The sequence below is a fragment of the Crotalus tigris genome, unplaced genomic scaffold (assembly GCF_016545835.1).
Source record: "Crotalus tigris isolate CLP2741 ecotype Arizona unplaced genomic scaffold, ASM1654583v1 scf7180000019740.931981, whole genome shotgun sequence".
Lineage (NCBI taxonomy): Eukaryota > Metazoa > Chordata > Lepidosauria > Squamata > Viperidae > Crotalus > Crotalus tigris.
This window is the reverse complement of record NW_024097690.1, coordinates 176,846-189,383: the sequence shown is the minus strand read 5'-3', so window position 1 is coordinate 189,383 and position 12,538 is coordinate 176,846. Positions and strand designations below refer to the sequence as shown.

Below are 12,538 nucleotides of genomic sequence, written 5' to 3'. Positions count from 1 at the left end.
TGTCAGGAAGTTTCTCCTTAGTTCTAGGTTGCTTCTCTCCTTGATTAGTTTCCACCCGTTGCTTCTTGTCCTGCCTTCAGGTGCTTTGGAAAATAGCTTAATTCCCTCTTCTTTATGGCAGCCCTGAGATATTGGAATACTGCTATCATGTCCCCCCTTGTCCTTCTCTTCGTTAAACTAGACATACCCAATTCTCGCAACCGTTCCTTATATGTTTTAGCCTCCAGTCCCCTAATCATCTTTGTTGCTCTTCTCTGTACTCTTTCTAGAGTCTCAACATCTTTTTTACATCGTGGTGACCAAAACTGGATGCAGTATTCCAAGTGTGGCCTTACCAAGGCATTGAAGAGTGGTATTAATACTTCACGTGATCTTGATTCTATCCCTCTGTTAATGCAGCTAGCACTGTGTTGGCCTTTTTGGCAGCTGCAGCACACTGCTGGCTCATATTTAAGTGATTGTCTACTAGGACTCCGAGGTCCCTCTCACAGTTACTACTATTGAGCATGGTGCCACCTATGCTGTACTTGTGCATTTGGTTTTTCTTGCCTAAATGTAGAACCTTGCTTTTTTCACCATTGAATTTCATTTTGTTAGTTAGTGCCCAGTGTTCAAGTCTGTCCAGATCCTTCTGTATCTGAAGCCTGTCTTCTGGAGTGTTGGCTATTCCTGCCAGCTTGGTGTCGTCTGCAAATTTGATGAGTTCCCCATCTATCCCTTCATCCAAATCGTTGATGAAGATGTTGAAGAGTACTGGGCCCAGAACAGAGCCCTGGGGCACCCCACTACACACTTCCCTCCATATAGATGCAGTTCCATTGAGGACCACTCGCTGAGTACGGCCGGTCAGCCAGCTACGGATCCATCTGGTGGTGGTTCTGTCTACCCCACATTTTTCTATCTTGTCAAGTAGTAGGTTGTGATCTACTTTATCAAATGCCTTACTGAAGTCCAAGTAAATTATGTCCACAGCATTCCTCTGATCCACTAATTTTGTCACTTGGTCAAAGAAGTGACTAAGTGCAGGTTAGAAATGGTCCTTCAGTAATTATCAAGTTCTTCAAATGTTTTAGACGAGTAGAGCAGGAGGTATTGGAGGCTTTTTTTTTAATCATAGCAAATGTCAAGCCCTAAGACAATCAATAAAATTTCTCATTTCTCAATTCCTCATGTTTTTGGCTTCTAGATTAAAGGATAACAGTTGATAGAAACTCAGTGACTAATATCAAACTCTTCAAGAGTCCAGATTAGACATTAAAAAAAAAAAACAATAAAAGCTACAATCTGCTTAGGTTTCCAATTAGGGATTAATTGTGATGGCTTATCAGAGCACCTGAATAGCCAACTACCTGCGTGATGATCTCCAGGTCTCGATAAATTCTACCTTGGATGCCAGTAAAGCTAACTTGTTAAGAAAAGGAATTGAAACAACAGATACAGGTGGTCCTCGACTTACAGCAGTTCATTTAGTGATTGTTGAAAGCTACAACGGCACTGAAAAAAGGGACTTATGACTGTTTTTCACACTTATGACTGCTGCAGCATCCCCATGGTCATTTGATCAAAGTTCAGATACTGGGCAACTGACGGATTTTTATAAAGTTGCAGTGTCCTGGAATCACGTGATCCCCTTTTGCGACCTTCTGACAAAGAAGTCAATGGGGAAACCAGATTCACTTAACAATCGTGTCACTAACTTAACAACTGCAATGATTCACTTGGCGAGAAATGTCATAAAATGAGGCAACATTCTTGCTTAGCAACAGAAATTTTGGGCTCAGTTGTAGCTGTAAGTTGAGGACTACCTGTACATGCCCAGATACAAGACTTATTTAAGAGAAAAAAAAACTGTTAAGACTGCTATCAAAAGCCACAAATAGTGGTGATAACTGATTCAAAAGTATGTGAGGACTGATAAAAACCATTAGCAATACAAAGTTTATATACTACACAACAGAGATTGCAAAAGTTGATGGTGAAGCACAGAGGAAAGCATGGCCAAGTCATGCATCTGTTTCCCCCTTGCCTGATTCTAATTATATTGCTCTGATGAAGATGAAATGAAATAATGAAATAAAGAAATCTTAAATCTTGATGAAAGAGCCTGCCCTTTGATACTCAATACTAACCCATCAGCTCGATTAGTCTTTTAAAAAAAAGTATAACTTTGGCTGAAACATTTTCTTACTTAGCAGCTGCTCCACACTGTAAGTGAATTTTAAAATCCATTTATACATTATGATAATTATAATTATAATCTAGTCACTAAAATACTATGAAACAGATTGCTTCATTAAACACTTAATTTCATTAAACAATTGAACAGTTCGTTACAATTAGAGGCAGCAGAAATTTCCTAGACAATTTTTTCCCTAATAAACTTTCTAACACTTACATTTTGCTCCCTGCAAAAATCACATTTTTCGCCACTCGTTCTACAAGTTTATTTATTTTGTGTTGGCTCCTGTTTCATCCTCCCAAAACCAATAAGGCTGGAACCAGAACTTCTTGGTTGATAAAGAATAATAACTTCAGCAGCAGATATTTGTGAACAAAGATGGATGTGATGTCACGATTCCTCCTTAAGAAATTACAGAAAAATGTTTTCTCTGACCCTGCACTCCCTTCCAAATGGTTGAAATCATCAATAGGTGAGATTTTATCTCAAAAGCTTGGAGAAAATTCAGGAGGCAACCTCTAGATTCCCAGTTCCTGTTTTTAAAAAAAGTAAAGAAAGTGGTGGGATTCAAATTTAACAACCCTAGTGACTGTTTTAAGTATATAAAAAATGATATACCAAAAGGTAGTTTATTATTTCATGCATTTAATACTTAAATAAGAACAATAAAAGAGGTACAAAAAACTAGATTATGTTATAAGAAAGAGTTTTAAAATATTAATGAAAAATATTAAATAATACCTGGCGCGTATGTAAAAATAAAGCTAGGATGGGGGAGTGAGCTGCCCCAGGCACCCCACATCCGGTTACCTTAGGACCTCCCATGCCCCAACAAATGTCAGACCACTGCCCAAGTTCTTTTGCAGCTGCTTGTGGCCACATGCCACATGGCGCATCGCGCCGCTGCTGCTGCTCATGGCTGCAGGCCTCGAGGCTTGTCACATTGATTGCACCACTGCTGCTGCTCACGGCTGCAAACCTCGAGGCTCGTTGCACCGTCCTAACTGCCAAAGTCCCACCACTGAGGAGACAGGTGGTACTCAACTTCTCTGCCCAGAGAGGGGCTTCTGCAGGCTCTGCTTTTCCACAGGGAGAAGTTTGCAGCTACAAGTCCCTTGTAGCTACCATGGCCCTCATCATTATGTTCAGCACGCCATCACCTTCCTGCAGTTCACTTTGGGCTTCTTGGTGCCTTTGGCCGGCGGAGGCTGGAGGATCAAGCTAGAGAACCAGTCCTGCAGGATTTGGGCCCTTCCTGTTTCTGAGGCTTCTGCTTGCCTTCCTCCTCTGACAACTTCCCCTTTTAGCTAGGCACCAGGCTGGCTTTGGCAACACCAATCTTGCCTAGGCTGCCCTGCTGACTGGCAGAGGCCCCAAGGTGCCCCAGCTCCAAGCCGTCTGGGTCAAGGAATGTGCGACCAAGCTGATGCCAGGCTCCTCCTGGGTTTTTATAGGTTCCAGATCCAGGCTGCCGCATGACTGTGTTGTAGGTGGAGGCATCTCCTATTGAGCTGGAGGGAAGAGGATTGCCGGAGGACTCTCCAGATGCTGTGGGCTAGGCACCATTCCTTGTAGGTCTAGGTGTGGCTGCAGCCCAGGAAAATTTTCCACACTTCCTCCATCCATCTCATCCTCTTCCTCCAGCTACAGGCCTCGAGGCTCGTCGCACTGATTGCGCTGCTGCTGATCCCACCAAAGTGATATTTATCTGCTCGCATTTGCACACTTTTGCTAGGTAGGCAGGAGCTGGAGCAAGTAAGGGGACAGTCACCCTGTTGTGTGAGCTTGGGTCTCAAACCCAGACTGTCAGCTTTCCAGCTGACAGGCTCAACGTCTTTAACCTCTGAGTGATTACACCCCATTCAGTTTCAATACCCAACTAAAAAAAGGAAATTCTTCAGTTGACAAGCCACTGCTTGGGATTGATACAACTGGACATGAATCATCTGTGGTATTAATCTGAACAAAGTACAGCTCAGTGACCGAGGTCCTACTTGGTGACTGAAGCTTCCACATTTAGTTTGGGCCAATTATTTTCTCTTGACTTGATATTACCTGAAAGGATGGTTTTGGGGAAACAAACATTGAAGGAGGAAATGGTATCTATGCTGCTTTTTGCTCCTGAAGGAAAGAAGGGCATACATTAAATCATTAAATACATAGATACATTAATGTACAATTCTAAAGACTATGTTCCTTTGAAGGCTAAATCTGAGTTTTAATTTTAATACCCTCAGCATAGAGATCAGGTTGTTTATTTGTTTAATTATTATATTTGCATGCTATTTGACTCCCAACAATTCTGGATGGTTTCCAAATCACAATGTTTAAAAAATACAATACGAAACAAAAGTAAAGAGTAAAAGATGTCAAAAAGGACAAGAATTAGACAGGAATGGGAAAAAAAAAACAAGAATGGGGGTTCACTCAGGTCTTCAAGCACCTTTGAAACACCAGCAAGAGGGAGGCCATCTGGTCTTAAGGGATTCTCATTCCAGAAGGTAGAAGCATGCCATTAAAATCAAATACTTGATGGCTTTTTGAATATTTAACAAACTATCTCTCCCTAAGAAACTTTTCACTGCAACACAGTGTTAGTCTAATAAGTACTGACCCCAAGCTTTGCTCTGTCACTTTACTTAGCTCAGGGGTGTCAAACTGGTGGCCCATGGCCTGGATGTGTCACATGCACGCCACAACCACCCTGGCTCAGCAAAGGCAAAAAACATTGTGATACATCACAATAGGTCACGTGACGCGATCAAGTTTGACACCCATGATTTAGCTGATTAGCCATCTCTGTCTCCCTTGCCTTGCTGCCTGAATTTGACAAGATTTTAATCAGTTATGCACTGAAGGCTTTTGTCTCCTAACCCAATTAGGTAAATAGCCAGTATTAGCTCATTCCTCTCAGGTGTATAATCCTAGTTGTGTGCTTGTTTATTCACTCGTAATTTCTTCTCCAATGAATATAAGTACAAATATTAAACAGCTGATGTGTTCTCCATTTCCCTCATTTTTCTTCCTTTCCAATTGTCCATGTCATCCTTTGCCTGTTTAGATATCTGGTAACTTGAGTCCCAATAGATGACATTGTTTAATTAAAAGAACCCAGAGTGCACCAATGATGTCAAGTCAAATTGACTAGGCAGATACAATGGGAGATAAAGGATCCCTGTCTGATGCAGTCTTAGTGCCATCTCCCTCTTTATATTCTTAGTCATTTCTGTATCACATAGGCTCAACAAAAACATATCCTTGATATAATTTGATTCAAGGCACATATTACATTGGGGATGTTTTTAGAGCCTTTGGACAGTCAGAATTCCAATGTATACATGGAATTCTACATAGAGCAAGCACTTCTATCCCAATCTTTATGGCAAGCTCAGTATCCTTTGAGTGAATAAAGATATCTTTAGACATTTGGTGCACAGTCAGTTGTTAAACAGCATTAACCCAGAGGTATTTAGGTTCCACTGAAATCAAGTTTAATGTCAAGCAATGAAGCACTCTCCTTTCTAACTAACTTAATTTTAAGCACACTTAATTTTTTTTTAATTTTTTTTTTTTTGCAATTTTTCACATACTTTGGAACCAAATGAGTAATCAAGCACATGTGCTGGAAAGCTCAGCTGAGAATCAAATCCACCTTTATACTCTTTATTTGAAGAAAACAATTCTACACTTCACTGTTCTGTGTGGTGACACGTTAATGGAATAGAGATTGTATTTTCCCTTCTTCCCCCTTCTTTTAAATCAATTTACTCAGGTGACAGCTTGGAGTCAGAGAAAAAAAAAATAGAAGGTGAAAAAAGTCGTTAAGCAGACCCCAGACTTATAGCTCATGGGATAAACACTTTTTGCTTCAATATTTATCCTGACATTTTTCACCTAAGCTTTTCAATCAGGATCCCACTGAGTCTTTGTTTAAAAAATAAATAATATACAATCCCAAATGAACTGAAGTTAACACTGCTGGAATGGAATACAGCTGGATATGAAAACACTCAAGGAGTGATGTTTTTTTTTTTTTTTAATCCAATTTTGCCATATGTACCTGAGAGAGAGAAGGGGGGGGGGATTACAAAAAAAGAAGCTAAAGAGAACTGAAGTAACCTGATAAAGCATTTATTTAATTTTATTTTTCCTGCCTTGGGGTTTTTTTTTTCTTTTTAAATTTGATTAATGTTCAAGTTTCAATCACAGCTGAGGCAGGCTCAGTCTGAAATGAAAAATGGTTGAAATAAATAAGGTCACCAGGGGAAAGGGTTTCAGTACACAGCAAAGGAAGGAAGCAAATAGCCTTTATTTGTCAGAGTCCCTAAAAGTGATATTGAAAAGCAAGACACAGCATGTCTTTCAACAGCTGGTATAGATAGTTTATATCAGTGGTGGGATTCAGCCAGTTCGCACCACTTCGGCAGAACTGGTAGCTAATTATTTGTTGCCCAGGCCCAGAACAGACTTCTGGAAGCAGCATCCATACAGAGAACTGGTTGTTCACGTATTTGAACATATTTGGTTTATATGCTATCTGACCATCTGAAGTTGAGATGACAGGGATAGAGAAACAGATACTTTTTAATGTGTTTGGGCATTAGATCTGGATGGCTGAAAATCCCCTCATGCCAGTGGTTTGGCTTGGAAAACTATGTTAAGTGTAACCTGACAATACTCAGCCTACCGTTTGTCCATTTTATTTCTGCATGTAGTCATTCATAATACTCTTTCATGAAATATCCATATCGATATATGATTTTTTTAAAAGGGCAACATAAGAAAATTAACATGCATTTTATTTATTATTTTATTTGTTTATTTGTATCCTCCATTTATTATTTTTATTTATTTATTTATTTAAAAAATTTTCTTGCTTCAAGGCTACTCTTTTTTCACAAAAATTCAAGGTGGGGACATATCTAACACACCTTCATCCTATTTTTTTTTCCTGTGAGGTGGGTTGGGCTGAGAGAAAGTGACTGGCCCCCAGTCAGTTTTCATGGCTAAGGCGGGACTAGAACTCCCTGTCTCCCACTTTCTAGCCTGGTGCCTTTACCACTAGATCAAACTCATTCTCCTTTTGATCTTCTATTAGAGTTTATTTGTCAGCTGATCATGAAGGATGAGTAAATACAATTAAAAGCATGAATTCAAAGCCATTTGTTTGACCTTACCATGAGCATGGATTTCTTAACATTCAACCTGAATCTGCCTTCCTATGATTTAAGATTATTTTTATCTTCTGGCACTCTGAGACTATAAGATAAAAGTTTATGGCCTTTTTTCTGTTGGGCACTCTTCATATTCTTGAGAGCGCTAGCCCATTTGTATCAACATGTCTTTGTAGGATTTCATTTCCAATCTCCTAGTCAGATGAATACATCTGTCTTTCAGTTTTCTTTGAATCTTTCTTATAATATGATGTCCAAATCTATACACACAACATGGAATTTGGGTCCGACTACTTTTGCTTTGTTTTAATCACTACAAATTATTTAAATCATTTATTAAACTTACATCTCATCTTTCTACTCAAGCGAGTATTCAAGACAATTGAAACAAGTTGATAGATAATTGAAGACGTTGACCATATCACGATCTTAAAAGCAGATAGGCAGAAAAAGCCAGCACAAAATAAAGCACCCTCCCTTTTCAGATGCAGGCTCAGATTAGGGAAATCCCACCAAGTGGGATAAATTGTCATGATGAATTGATAGGAATATTCCATGAAAGTTTTGTTCAAAGAAACTATCTCCATTTTCTTCTACTTCATGATTTGCAGATAGATAGACCACTGGCTTCAATTCAATATTTTGGGGAGCTGAAAGGGCTATTATCAGCTGTTTCATGCATTTCAATCTGAACCTATCCCAGTGCTGCCTCTGTCCTCACACACCATGTGAATAAAAACATTATTTTTTTTTTAAGAAAAAGAGTTTCTATTAAGGTATTGCAAAATAATACCAAAGTTCAAACTGGAGTGGGCAGCTTTATTAAATCTAAATAATACTATTAATACCAACAATAACACTCAATTTTCACATACATATTTTCTTCGATCACATTTAACTCCTTAAGGCCAGCTCAGAACAGGAAGGATTGGAAACTTATAGATAATTTTAGCTTTCATACTTTAGCTTATGTATTGAATTTTTGTAAAGTTTGATTGGAAATATAATACAATGGAAGGTTGTTTTATTTCCACTGCTAAGAAGCATTTGGATAACTCACTCGATATCAAATCGGAATTTTTAATAATTAGAATTGACTACATCAAGCAATTGTAAAATATATATTAGATAACATTAATAAGTTTCTAATATACTTAAATTTATGTTCATTAATTTTGGAGGTTATATGGTTTTCCAGAACATGATAAAAAAAATTAAGAAAACTGTCAGTGGTTTAGAGCAGGGGTCCCCAATCGTCGGTCTGTGAATCAGTACTGGGCCGCAGGATGCCAGCAACTGGTCTGCAAAAACAAGCAAAGCACCATCCGCAGGATGCAGACGGCACACAAACCACACCCTCTCCATTCCACGGAAAAATCTCTCTCCACGGAACTGGTCTCTGGTGCCCAAAAGGTTGGGGACCTCCACTTTAGAGGAATAATTGCCAGTTTTGCAATAGTTATTGTAAGACAGTAGTGCACTTCTCCTACTCCCAAATAAATTGGACACATTTACAACTCAATTCTTCTAAATCTGACCTCTATAATTTGAAACTTCTCTAGCCAAACAAAACCCACTAGTTATGGAAACATTTTCCTACTTTCACCTACCCATGGCGCAAACATATCCTGCAATATGTTTTTTTCTCCTGTTGTGTCTCCATGAGGCCTATCTCATCTACAGCTCATGAGTAAGGAAAAAAACAAAACCCTGAGTCATCCTTAATGCTTCAGTGTTAATGTTGAAATTTCTCCTAATCCTTTCATGGGTAGCCTGAAAATATGTGAAAGCAATTATACTCTGCCCCTTGTTACCTTGGAAAGAAGTCAGGGGACTTAGAATGACTGGGAACAGAGGCAAAAGAAATAAGAGAGGCATCAGCAGTAAGACTAGCAATTTTCATGGCAGTACAGTTTTCTGAGTTGTGGTATGAATGGCTAATACTACAACTCAATATTGAAGAAAACCTCACAGACTTAAATTAATATGTTGTACCGTATTCTTTGGAGTATTAGAGCAGTGTTTCTCAACCTCAGCTACTTTAAGAGGTGTGGATTTGAACTCCCAGAATTCCCCAGTCAGTGGCTGGGGATTTCTGGGAAATGAAATCTACATCTCAAAGTTACAATGCTATTGAATTGTGTGTCTTTGTGTAGCAAGTCTCTACTGTTTAGCCTGATATTCTCAGGATTATCATTCCTTTTCTCCTTTTTCAGTTGAGTTCTCTTTCTTTTATGGAGTTCAGGACTTAAACCTGCTTCATTTTCTATTCATACTATAATGCAGTATAGCACATTACTAGGTCCTAACTATCAATGGCTCTCTAAGCAACACAGGCTTTCCTATCACCTTTAAATATTTGCTAAATAAAGCTCTCTTTTTTTAAAACAAATACCAGCCCTAACTCCCCTAGGAGTTAGACTCCTAACTTCAGTGTTTCTCTCCATGAGTCTTTTCCCCTCTGCTGGATAAATCTATCTGGAATGTATTAAAAGATGCCTTTTCTTTTAAGGCAGCATTGTCACTGATTCTCCTTATGGTGGTGTCCTTTTTCTATTATGTTATTTCTAAAAATCAAGTCAAATCCCATAAAATCTGGGAGATTGCAATGGGATATATTGATTTTACGGCCATCAATAAATCTTTTCTGCTTTAGAAATTCTTGTCTTTTTATGTCTCTGACGTAGCATCACAAGGAATGTGGGGATAATATACAATAGCATATTCACCTGATTATTATTTAAACAAATAAAGTGACTGAACTTTAACTAGCTAAAATACATTATAAACAGGTTGACTTGATTCTACAATGTATCAGTCAATTCTTATCTGTCAGGGACTAAACACATTCTTAACCCTCTCTTTCTGACAAATGGAAGTTTTCTGAGGCTAGGACTCTTGTCCTCTGGTCCAACGGTTCTTAAACTAGGGTCATTACATCTGGAGTCAATAGAGCAATTTTGTAGTTGCTCATTTATGAGCTGAAGATCATGTTTGGGATTGCTAGTACTGAGATACTAGTATAAAACAACAGAGGGATATAACTCTAATAAAGACATACTACATATATTCTGCAGCTGAGTAACTTCATATTACCTGAGTTAAAGGGCAGGAACTGACCAGCCATTTCTTCTCATTTGGGGAAATGTCAAGTGAATTTTACTTTTTGTAAAGTATGCCTTCAGTCCATCAGATGCTTAAAATACCTGTTTTGTTTCACTGCCTGCTAGGGGGCTGAAACAGTCAATATGGGTCTGGATCCATATTCTCACTTTTGAACTCCAAATCTATTTGCTTCCCAAGAAGTGCTCTTGGCACAAGAAAAAAGTAAAAGTAGAAGTGGACACAACAAGATTCTCTATGCGGCCAGTGCAATGGACTAAACTCTTCCTTTACTGTTTCTAATATTTTGAAAAAGCTCTCTCCCCTATGCAAAGTTAATCAAAATTAATTGTGATTAAAGAGGCATCTACGTAATCAGCTAAAATTCTTTAATTGGGTGACAGCTGTACTTAGCACAAAACAGCATCTGATCACCCTGTCACTCTAGTACTTTTTTTCAAGCAGAAATAGCAAAAAGTGTGTATATTTTCCCCCAATCCATGATTTTGCTTACGTACTCCATTTCTACAAGGGGTGAGATGCTGGGGGGCAGTATTACCCAAGTCTCCTTGGACAGGTAGTTCTGGAGGCTAATATTTGCCTTATCTACAAAATAAGCAAGTGGAGACAGGAAACAGGAATTGCTATGAGACAGTCAATGTGCCACTTTATATCTGTAACCCTCACATGCAGAGGCTTCAAGGTGCCTTCCATTCTTTCAGTTCTTTGCTGCTGATCTCTTCCAAAACTGCAAAACAGTTTATCCATAAACTGTGGCTAAGTTTGCATGATACAAAGGCCTCATAACTCCACCCACCAAATATACTTTTTTTAATGGCTTAGCAAGCTTTCCTCCTCCAAGATAATTTCAATAATCATGTTTTATGAGCCTTCTGGAGACTGGTATAATCTATCTTTTCCCTGTGGCAGGGATCAACTTTTCTAAGAGGAACTGAAAAGCTCTGAGAAAACCCCCAAATGCTGTATAGCATATTTTTTCCTATTAGCTCCTTAGTTCTTGCTACCTGATCAATGTATTAACAAAAGTCTATCTATGAAGCAAAGCAAGCAAAAGTACTGGCTGTGTATCTGATGATTTTGAGTTTGTCTAGCTCACTTTCAAAACTCTTGGAAATAAGGGAAGTAAATACTAAGTTGTTTCTACTAAGCTCTCTCCAAACTATGTCAAACTATAGAAATTAATCTTATATAATATGAGGATTAATTATGTCAGAGGATGGGACAATATTTTTGGTTATGCCTATTCCGATTTCCACTTACCCTCCTCTTTCATGTACTGTAAGATCATTTTCAGAAGTTGGAAAAGAAAGTGGAGTATTTCAAAATATGAAAAACGAAGAAAAGATAGATATTGCAGTCTTAATTGATAAAAGCGCCATTAGTCTTTCAAGAGTCACCTTAGGTAAGAAGAACAACTGTATAAATTTAATTAATAAATAAAATAAGCAATAAAGGAGAGACAATTTCAAGCAAGTCTCAGAGACTCCACTTTACTGAATTCACTACAAATAAGGGGAGTTTCTCTAATTAAGCACTTAAAATTCTGTATGCTTAGTGCTTTTTTTCCATGCATTAAGCATGATTAATAAAACACCATCTGAATCTTGCTTCCCCTGGTTGTCCATGGCTGCTCAGGGGCTTGACAGTATTTTTAGCTGGAAGGTATAAAGCTGAGTTGAACTTGTTTGTTTGTTCAATACAAGCATAATTTCTTATGTTGTTAGGTTCACCTGGATAATTGTTGTCACATATAAGTGAATACTATTGTATTTCCCCTTCAGATCTCTTAGTTTAGGGATGTCAAACTGGCAGCCCATGGGCCGTATGTGTCACGCACAAGCCACACCCACTCCAGCTCCGCAAAGGCAAAAAACATCATGCTACGTCAAGATACATCAGATGACGCGATCAAGTTTGACACCTGTGTCTTAGCTGAATAGAAGAAAGGTGAAGGGGAAGGCATAAGTTAGGGAAATAGGGCTTGACATCGGCATGCATGCTTCATTGTCCTACTTTAGCTCTGATGTGTTACATGGGAGAAGATAATAGCAATAGCACTTAG

General features: G+C 38.6%; 1 long non-coding RNA gene across 1 annotated transcript in view; it reads right to left on the bottom strand.

The window, feature by feature from the left end:
- The window catches only part of LOC120317604, a 67,173-nt gene that overhangs the window by 44,447 nt on the left and 10,188 nt on the right, over positions 1 to 12,538 (bottom strand). The gene's annotated exons all lie outside the window — the stretch shown is intronic.